The sequence below is a fragment of the Pituophis catenifer genome, unplaced genomic scaffold (genome assembly GCF_029215685.1).
Source record: "Pituophis catenifer annectens isolate HBS135680 unplaced genomic scaffold, rPitCat1.0.hap2 SCAF_7, whole genome shotgun sequence".
In the NCBI taxonomy this organism is placed as follows: domain Eukaryota; kingdom Metazoa; phylum Chordata; class Lepidosauria; order Squamata; family Colubridae; genus Pituophis; species Pituophis catenifer.
This window is the reverse complement of record NW_027256887.1, coordinates 2013993-2023984: the sequence shown is the minus strand read 5'-3', so window position 1 is coordinate 2023984 and position 9992 is coordinate 2013993.

Sequence of the window (9992 nt, the reverse complement as noted above, 5' to 3'; positions counted from 1 at the left end):
ATTCAAATCCCATTGCTACTGGTTTGCTCATGGGCGCGTGCACAACGCTTCACGTGCGAAGAGAGACGTCCAGGCAGGTGGGCGGAGCTTCCTGCCGCCGCCGCTACCAGTTCGACTGATCCGGGGCAAACTGGTAGCTACCCACCACTGCTGCAATGGTCCTAGGTGTGAAAAATGGTCATAAATCACTTTTTCAGCACCCTCCCCTCCCCTCTGAGGCTGTTCTAACTTTGAATGGTCACTAAATGAACTGTTGTAAGTTGAGACTAAGGGAAGGGAAGGGAAGGGAAGGAAAGGAGATGAAGGAAGGAAGGGTGATAGTAGGTATGTAGACAACAGATGATAGAGAAAAAGGGAGGAAGGAAGGTAGGTATGTAGATGAGAGAGGGATGATGGATAGATGAAGGAAGGAAGGTTACGGTAGGTATTGCAATGAGAGAGAGAAAGGAAAGAGAAAAAGAAAGAAAGAAAAGCACTGGCATGATGTGATCACGCAGGACATGTTAGGAGTCCAGTTGGCATTGAAAGGGATCTCAAACGTCACTAAACCTCACCTACCTATCTGTGGATTTCTATTCTCGAAGAAGCTGCTTGAAGTCAGGCAAATAAGCCCTTCTTTTTTCCCTTGTCTTCCTCAGGCTGAATTCTTCTAAGCATGTGCAGAGGACTTCTACATGGCAAAACCAAAATGCCTGGCTCTCAGTGTAACACACCCGTGTGTAACACACTTCCAGCCTGAAAGAGACAGGCTGACCTTATTTGCTGGCAATTCAGGCTGAAATCCTTTGAAGCACGTCCAGGGCGCTCATGGAACAGCCCTTTAATACGGATGCGGGATTGCCAAGAATCTTTGCCTGTTGGCGGAGCGCATTTCCTCTCTCAAAGCAACCAAAGAAGGGAAAAAAGAAATCAAAACAAAATATTTCTTGTAATTTGCACAATGCAGCTCCAGGATTTTCAAATGCAGAATTTTTAGCCTTGCCAAATTGCAAGGGCCCAGCCAAACTGGCAGCGACCTCAGTTAAGCCCAAAATTTTCATCACTAAGCGAGACATTTGTTAAGTGATTTTACGACCTTTCTTGCCACGGTTGTTAAAGGGATAGCTGCAGTTGTTCAATTGGAAAAAACGGTTGTTAAGTGAATCTGGTTTCCCCATTTACTTTGCTTGTCGGAAGATCGCAAAAGGGGATCACTTGATTCCCTGGGACACTGCAATCGTCATAAATATTGTCAACTAGTTGTCAAACATCCAAAGGTAAATCACATAACCATGGGGATGCTGCAAATGTTGTAAGTGTGAAAAACGGTCATAAGTACCTTTTTTCAATCCCATTGTAACTTCGAACAATCACTAAATGAACTGCTGTAAACTGAGGACTACCTGTAATTGGATGGTTTTGGGCCAGTCACTTTCAGTCCTGGCAGCCTCCCTGGCAGGATTCCTGTTGCAACAGGGCAAGGGCATCCCATAGTAATCTGCCACAGCTCTTATAGATGAATTATAAATCAAACCCTCAAACCAATGAATACATCCTGAGTAATCTCACATAAACCGGAACTGATGCAGCAAAGAAAATATGCAAGGATAACTTTGTTCCATACAAATATGTGACTGTAAATGTTCGAAAAGTTGTTTTTCAAAGATCCTCAGAGCTTAGTCATTGATTTCCCAGATTAAAAAAACAGCCCACCTTTATTTTAAAAGTAATACCAGTTTATAGAAAGTCATTAAGTAACCCTGTGTACACATTCACTTTTTTCTTCCATTGTCTTTCTATTTTGGCCACTGTTCAGAAAGTTTACACCTTGGCCAAGCCTCCGAGGAAATTATGACGGGATCTTGCTTGTGGCCAGATCATTGAATGCAAAGGCTGTACTTATTATTACATAGTTTGGGTTTGACTTTGTATGTTGTAGGAACCTCAGCTAATTCAGCTAACAGCCATTAAACAATTATGCTTAATACAATATGTGAACCCAGTTTCAAGGAATCAAGTGACTGGTTTTTTTTCTGACTCAGAGTTTCTATTAAAATATTTATTTTAAATATAGATTTTAGCCAATTCAGACTTGATGGGAGCCAATTTCTAGACTGCATATAAAATTTTAAGTTGGAAGTTTATGGAGCTGTTGATAGCGTTTTGAGTTCATGGCAGCGGTGAAATCCAAATTTTTTTACTACCGGTTCTGTGGGCGTGGCTTGGTGGGCATGGCAGGGGAAGGATACTGCAAAATCTCCATTCCCACCCCACTCTGGGGCCAACCAGAGGTGGTATTTGCCGTTTCTCCGAACTACTCAAAATTTCCGCTACCTGTTCTCCAGAACCGGTCAGAACCTGCTGGATTTCACCCCTGGTTCATGGATCATCAAATGTGTCAACTCGTAACAACCACATATAGATAGTCCTCGATTTATAACCTTATCCTCTGAATCTTTGAACTTTTAGATAAATAGAATTGTTTTTGTTGGCTTCTGGACTGGACTTTAATTCAATCTATCCTACTGAATTGGCTGTAAGTGCCAATCCTGGTTCTCAGCCTCGGACTGTTGACTTCACCTTTTGCCATCTGAAATTCCAGACAGGATAAAAAGTTAGCGTCTTCGAGGCTCAATGTGGGGTGTTTAATCTTTAACTTGGCCTTTTCAAATAATATTTTTAAAAAACATCAAATCAGCCACCACAAAAATTAGGATTTGGGACCCCTCCATATTTGGTTCGTGGAACAGCCCTAAGTAATTACTTGAGTGGGATATGAAATTCTTGAGCAAATTTTCTGTGCTTTGTCAGCTCTCTCTGTAGTGCGGACCATTCTTTTGTCAAGCAGGTTATTTGGCTCAAGTTGAACATTGTTTTGGATGAGCCATCCATGGAATGGCAGAGTTAGGAAATGATTTCTTAAAAGTTACTCTTTACATTGAAAAGATGACAAAGTCTCCAGCTAAGGAGACAGGGAGATATGTGAGAAAAATAATCCAATTTAAAAGAATACTTGTTTTCCTCTCTTGTGCTTGGTTTTATAGTGACAAAATCAGCATTACAGTCCCTGGTACATCTCGACTCAGGGAAATGGCTGGCAAACTATATAATTTCTCTAACTTGGACATTGTCAACTTGACACCCTCAAGCTATGCATTTCTATCTCTCTCAAGGTGTCCACTGAAAACAAGATGATTGAAGCAATTTGCCACAGCCACCCACAGATGCAGCCGTTACAACCAAATAATTGCCTTTCTTGAGCATCCTTCAGAACAGAGGCAATAAACACTAATAAAAGAGATGACACAGTGAGCAGACACAGATGTTTAAACCCAAAAGTTGTTTGTTCAATGTGCTTTATGAACTCAGACATTGTGGTTTGTAAAAACAATGTATGGTTGGTAGGTTATTTGCTAAACCAGGGCTTAACTGTGAAGCCAGTGGCCATAATTGAATGATGTGATTTGGCTTCATCGGGAGATAAGACTCATTCAGAATCATATTATGAAAGGTGCTTTGTGCTTTAGTTATAAAAATGACATCTCCCACCGTTTGTAATTTGCTGAGAACTGCTTATAGTACTTGGGGGAATTGGGGCAAGGTTGTGATATAGCACATGTGGATAAATATATAGTTTGTTTTAAGCAGTAAATGTTTGGTAAGAGTATTTATTGGGAAAGGAGTCCAGCAAGGCTGTATACTGTCACCCTGCCTATTTAACTTATATGCAGAGCACATCATGAGAAAGGCGGGCTAGAAGAATCAAAAGTTGGAATTAAGATTGCCAGGAGAAATATCAACAACCTCAGATATGCAGATGATGTCACTCTAATGGCAGAGGAACTAAAGAGCCTCTTGATGCAGATGAAGAAGGAGAGTGCAAAAGTTGGCTTGAAACTCAATATTAAGAAAACTAAGATCATGGCATCCAGCCCTCTCAATTCCTGGCAAATAGATGGGAAAGAAATGGAGGAAGTGACACATTTTAATTTCCTGGGCTCCAAGATCATCGCAGATGGGGACTGCAGCCAAGAAATTAAAAGACCCTTGCTCCTGGGAGGGAAAGCTATGGCAAATCTAGAGAGCATACTAAAAAGCAGAGACATCACCCTGCCAACAAAAGTGCGTATAGTCCAGGCGATGGTTTTCCCAGTTGCAATGGCTGTGAAAGTTGGACCATAAGGAAGGCTGAGAAGGCCAAAGAACGGAGGCCTTTGAACTCTGGTGCTGGAGAAGACTCCTGTGAGTCCCTTGGACTGCAAGGCCATCCAACCGGTCAGTCCTAGAGGAGATCAACCCTGACTGACTGCTCTTTGGAAGGCCAGATCCTGAAGAGGAAACTCAAATCCTTTGGCCACCTAATGAGAAGGAAGGACTCCCTGGAGAAGAGCCTAATGCTGGGAACATTGGAGGGCAAAAGAAGAAGGGGACGGCAGAGAACAAGGTGGCTGGATGGAGTCACTGAAGCAGTCGGCGTGAGCTTCAATGGACTCCAGAGGATGGTAAGAGGACAGGAAGGCCTGGAGGAACGTGGTCCATGGGGTCGCGATGGGTCGGACACGACTTCGCAACTAACAACAAAGAGTTCATTAACCTTTAAATCATTTTGGAAAGAAGAATAAAAGAAGAACACTTACAAGCCATATTCTATATATAATACAGAGAGGCCTTGACTTAACAACAATTCATTTAGTGACCCTTCAGAGTTACAACGGCACTGAAAAAAATGACTTACGCTTTTCACACTTACAGCCATTGCAGCATTCCCATGGTCACATGATCAAAATTCAGGCGCTTGGCAACTGACTGGTATTTATGACAGTTGCAGTGTCCTGGAGTCACATAATCTCTTTGGCGACCTTTCTGACAGGCAAAGTCAATAGGGAAGCCAGATTCACTTAACAACTGTGTGACTAACTTAACATCTGCAGTGATTCACTTAACAACTTAACAAAGGTTTTAAAATGAGGCAAAACCCACTTAACAAATGTCTCACTTAGCAACAGAAATCCTTCTAAGTTGAGGGTTATCTGTATGTTGTTCTGTTATGGTATGATTTTTCCAATGTTTTCTACACCGTTTACCTATTTTCAGCATTGTTATTATTGTTTCCATAACAGAATTACATAAACCTAAAAGCATTTTTGTTTCCAATCTTAAGCAAGGTAAGCAACCTCCCCCCCCCTTTTTTTTTTTACAGCCCTTGACAGGGCTGCAAAGTTAAAACCCTCCTGAACAACTTAAACAAAGCCTTCTTGATTGGATTTATGCTAATGGATCTGCTGTAGGCATTTCTAATTCGTTTCCATTTCTTTCCAGAATTGCCTGGGAGTATTTGAAAGGAGACCATTACAGGTAAAATGAATGCATAACAGGTCAGGTGCCACAAGATGGCATTAGCTGAAGAGCCATTTGCCATCAGGAGGAGCTGCAGCGGAGGCTGGAGACACCGCAGCTGTTGGACTTTATTAGAGAAGAGAAAATTGTTCTTTCATTTGCAGACAGGGAAGAACTTTCTATGATCAGATTTATTTTTACCCAGGGGTGGGGAAATGGAAGGGAAACTATGTGTCTCCCACAAATATCTGCTTGCGTTTGTGCCAATTTCTTTTCTTTTTAAAATTGTTTTTATTATGCATTTTCCTTTGTTCTACATAACGTTTTCATTTCTGCAACAGCAGTGTACTGTGTGTATCACATCTCTTTTAAATACACATAGTTTTATACACACTATAATTATAACCATTTTTCTCATAATATGAAAATAATACATAGAATGTAATCTTCCCCTTTAATCACCCTGCAATTTAATCTATAATCAAGTATAATCCAGTAATAATATTGCTTATGGTATTATTGTTTATATATATATACTTTTATTTTATTGATTGTCCTTGATTATAAATTACTAACTTCTGCTTCTATTATCTAACCATTTATAAAATAAGTCCCAAGTTAAATAGTACTCTGTTTCCTCTTTATCCTTAATTTTCATTGTTAACCTGTCCATTTTGGCACAGTCTAATATTTTCTTTATTACATTTTCATCTACAGGTATATTTCCGTTTTTCCAATTTTGTGCATACATAATTCTCGCTGCCATTATCACATGTAATATTAAATATATAGTTCTTTTATTATATTTTCCCAGTAATATACCTAGCAAGAACAATTCTGGTTTTAAATCTGTTTGTTGTGTTGTCATTTCTTCTAACCACCTTTTTATCTTTAACCAATATTTTTTCGCTATTGGACAGGTCTACCACATATGGTAATAGGAACCCGGTATCTGTTTACATTTCCAGCATGCTGGCGATGTGTTTTGGAATATCTTTGCCATTCTTGCTGGTGGCAAATGCCATCTGTAGAACATTTTGTAAAGCTTTTCTTTATATGTTGTTGACATCATTAATTTGTAGTTTCTTTCCCAAAGTTTTTGCCAATTGTCTAATTCTACAGTATATCCAAAACTTTTGGCCCATACTATCATGGTTTCTTTTACATGTTCTTCCATTTTAAAATTCAATAAGTAGTTATATATTTTCTTTAATAGCTTATCATCTGTCCCTAGAAATATCTGATCTACTTCTAGGGGTTCTTTATAGAATCCATATATTTCTGCATCTTTCTTGTATCTCATTTGCATTTGGATATATAGCCACCAGTCCAAATCGATTCCTTGATTTTTTAGTTCTGTTTCGATTTTAAGTCCCCATTTTTGTTTACGATATCTTTATACTTTACGATTTTGTTCATGCCAATTTTTAAGTGACACTTCTAAACTCCAGAAGAATGTAGAATAGTAGGGTAGGGTAGGGTAGGGTAGGGTAGGGTGGAATGGAATGGAGTGGGGTGGGGTGGGATGGGATGGGATGGGATGGGATGGGATGGGATGGGATGGGATGGGATGGGATGGGATGGAATGGAATGGAATGGAATAGAATAGAATAGAATAGAATAGAATAGAATAGAATAGAATAGAATAGAATAGAATCACATGGCATCAGGACACTATAGGTAGTCCTTAACTTATGACCACAATTGAGCCCGAAATTTATGTTGCTAAGTGAGACATTTGTTAAGTGAGTATTGTCCCAGGCTGACTCTGTAAACCGCTTAGAGAGGGCTGTAAAAGTACTGTGAAGCGGTAGAGAATTGCTATTGCAATATTTTCCTTCCTTTCTTTCTCTTTTCCTTCCTTCCTTTTCCCTTTCTTGTTTTCCCTTCCTCTGAACTTCGGTGGCCCAGTGTTAGAATGTGGTACTGCAGGCTGACTTGCCCACTGTCAGCAGTTCGATCCTGCCTGGCTCAAGGTTGACTCATCCTTCCAGCCTTCCGAGGTCCGTAAAATGAGGATCCAAATACCAGTACTTGGGGGCAATAGGCTGACTGTAAACTGCTCAGAGAGGGCTGTGAAGCTCTGTGAAGCGGTATATAAGTCTAAATGCTGTTGCTATTGAACTGCTGTGAAACAAACAGTAATTAAATCAGGAATTATCTGTGCTTCAAATTCTGTCATCCCGATTAATGCTCCTCTTTTCCTTAGATCACTTTGTATTCTTCCAGTAATTTGTAAATTCATAAATTGTGGCTACCAATTTGGCTATGTTAATCTCCCCTGTGGATCCTGCCAATATATATATATATATATATTCTAAATCCTTTACATTGGTATTCTCCAAATAAATCCTCTGGGTTGTCTCATGTGATTACAGACCGAGCAGGGAGACTAGTTTTCCGTAATTGATTTCCTGAGGTTAATTTATTTAGAACAAAGCTGTTGGGTGCCCGCCATCCTGAGTTACTAACTGCGCAAAAAAACCTGGACACCTTGAGCAATAGAGGAGTGGGCTTGCTATGTAAACCCTCCCTCCCCCGCTTTGGAACACAAAGCGGCCATTGTGTTTTTCCCTGTGAGTTTTAATGCTGCCCTTCTGTCTCACCTTATTTCGTACTATTGTGGCAAATGCATAAAGTCTCCCAAGCATCCACAAAAGTGACAAGCCAAAAGAAAAACAAGGAAACGCTGGCAGAAAATAAAGACAAAGGAAATAGATATTGGCTTAAGACTTAGCAGGTCTGGTTGCAAAATTCAGGGTTGTCCCCGGATGGAAGCAAAGCACCAAGAGTTTTTGGTCTCTTGGCTGCAGGAGTCTCTAAAAAGAGAAAGGGAAGTTATGGAGGAAGCTACTGTGTACTTGTGGCTCAGAGAGTTTTGCAAAATTGATCCAGGTGGGAATGCAAAACTTCAGAAGGCGGAATTCTTATTGATGTTCTCGGATGAGACGCTTCTTGTTCTCTATCCCATTCTCTTCTTGCTATCTCTTGAAGCTTTCCCAAGGGAAGCCCAACGTAAGGGCAGTCTGGCAAAATGGCTAATTTTAAGACAGGAGGTGTCGTGGCTGGCATTAGCAGATGACATTACAAACCGGTTGGTCCAGTAATGGCCACGTTGTGATGCTCGGGGCGCACTGCCTGCCAAACCTGTTTATAATCCTCTAGATCCTCTCTCCATTAACTCTGCTGCTGGCTGCTGGCTGGCTTCCAAGAAACCCGGTCAATCGTTCTCCTCCTCTTCAGGTGTTCTTCTCCCAAGTATTTCTGATTTTGCTCTTGATTTACAATGCAGGCAGCAATAACAATAGCCCTTAGACTTAGATGCCGCTTCATGTTGCTTTTACAGCCTTCTCTAAGCAGTGTTACAGAGTCAGCCTATTGCCCCCAACAATCTGGGTCCTCATTTTACCGACCTTGGAAGGACGGAAGGTTGAGTCAACCTTGGACCTTGGTCAGGATCGAACTGCTGGCAGTGGGCAGAGTTTAGCCTGCAATCCTGCATTCCAACCACTGCACCACCACAGTTCTTACAACCCCGACTTACAACCATAATTGAGCCCAAATTTTCTGCTGTTAAGTGAGTTTTGCTCCATGTTACGACCTTTCTTGGCACAGTTGTTAAGTGAGCCACTGCAGTTGTTAAGTTAGTAACACGATTGTTAAGTGAATCTGGCTTCCCCATTGGCTTTGCTTGTCAGAAAGTCGCAAAAGGGGATCACAGGACCTAGGACACTGCAACCGTCATAAATATGAACCGGTTGCTAAGCATCTGAATTTTGATCATGTGACCATGGGGATGCTGCAATGGTCGTAAGTGTGAAAAATGGTCATAAGTCACTTTTTTCTCTGTTCTTGTAACTTTGAAAGGTCGCTAAAGGAACTGTTGTAAATCGAGGACTACCTGTATCTTGCCTTTTGTTATGTATCACACAATCACAGTGTGCCATTATTTAAATAAACAAAACCACAATTGTTTTTGTTCGCCCCAAACAGTGTTACATGGACAAGTCATTCCCATGTTATAAATTAACAGCAAATTCCATCCCTTCCACAAACAAGCAAAGCACAGCTGCTAATTTAATCCTGCCTTTGGGGCAGCTAGTTTAGCCTTATTGCGAATTTCCTGGCTGATAAAACAATGGATTAATCACTCTTTTACATTAATAACAATATGATACTGACATGAAGGAATCGGACAGAGGTATAGTTGTTTAGAAACACGTACAGTAATTTAAAAAATAATCTGTGGAAAAAAAGCATAATGAATCTGATTAAATTAGACCAATTTATTATTATTATTATTATTTTGCTGAACTTGACAAAGTCCCAGAGATTGATAACACGACACAATCTTAATGCACCATTTCACAACTAGTCCCTTGTTGGTTTTATTAAGAACATCGTAATTTAAAAAATAGCTAAATATGTACATATTAATAAAACATATATACATAAGATTGAGACTTTTACCTAAATATGGGATGATTTTTTTTTTCCTAATAAAACCTATAAAAAAAGACGCCCAGAAAAAAGTTTTAATAGTAGTCACAGTTAAAGTCAACACAAGTACAATTGTTTTTAAAGATTCGTAAGACTGCTGATTGTGGGTTAATGGTTACAATACGTACGCTTTGTTTGTAGATTTATGGAAAAGACCAAGAAATTTCATTTGTGGA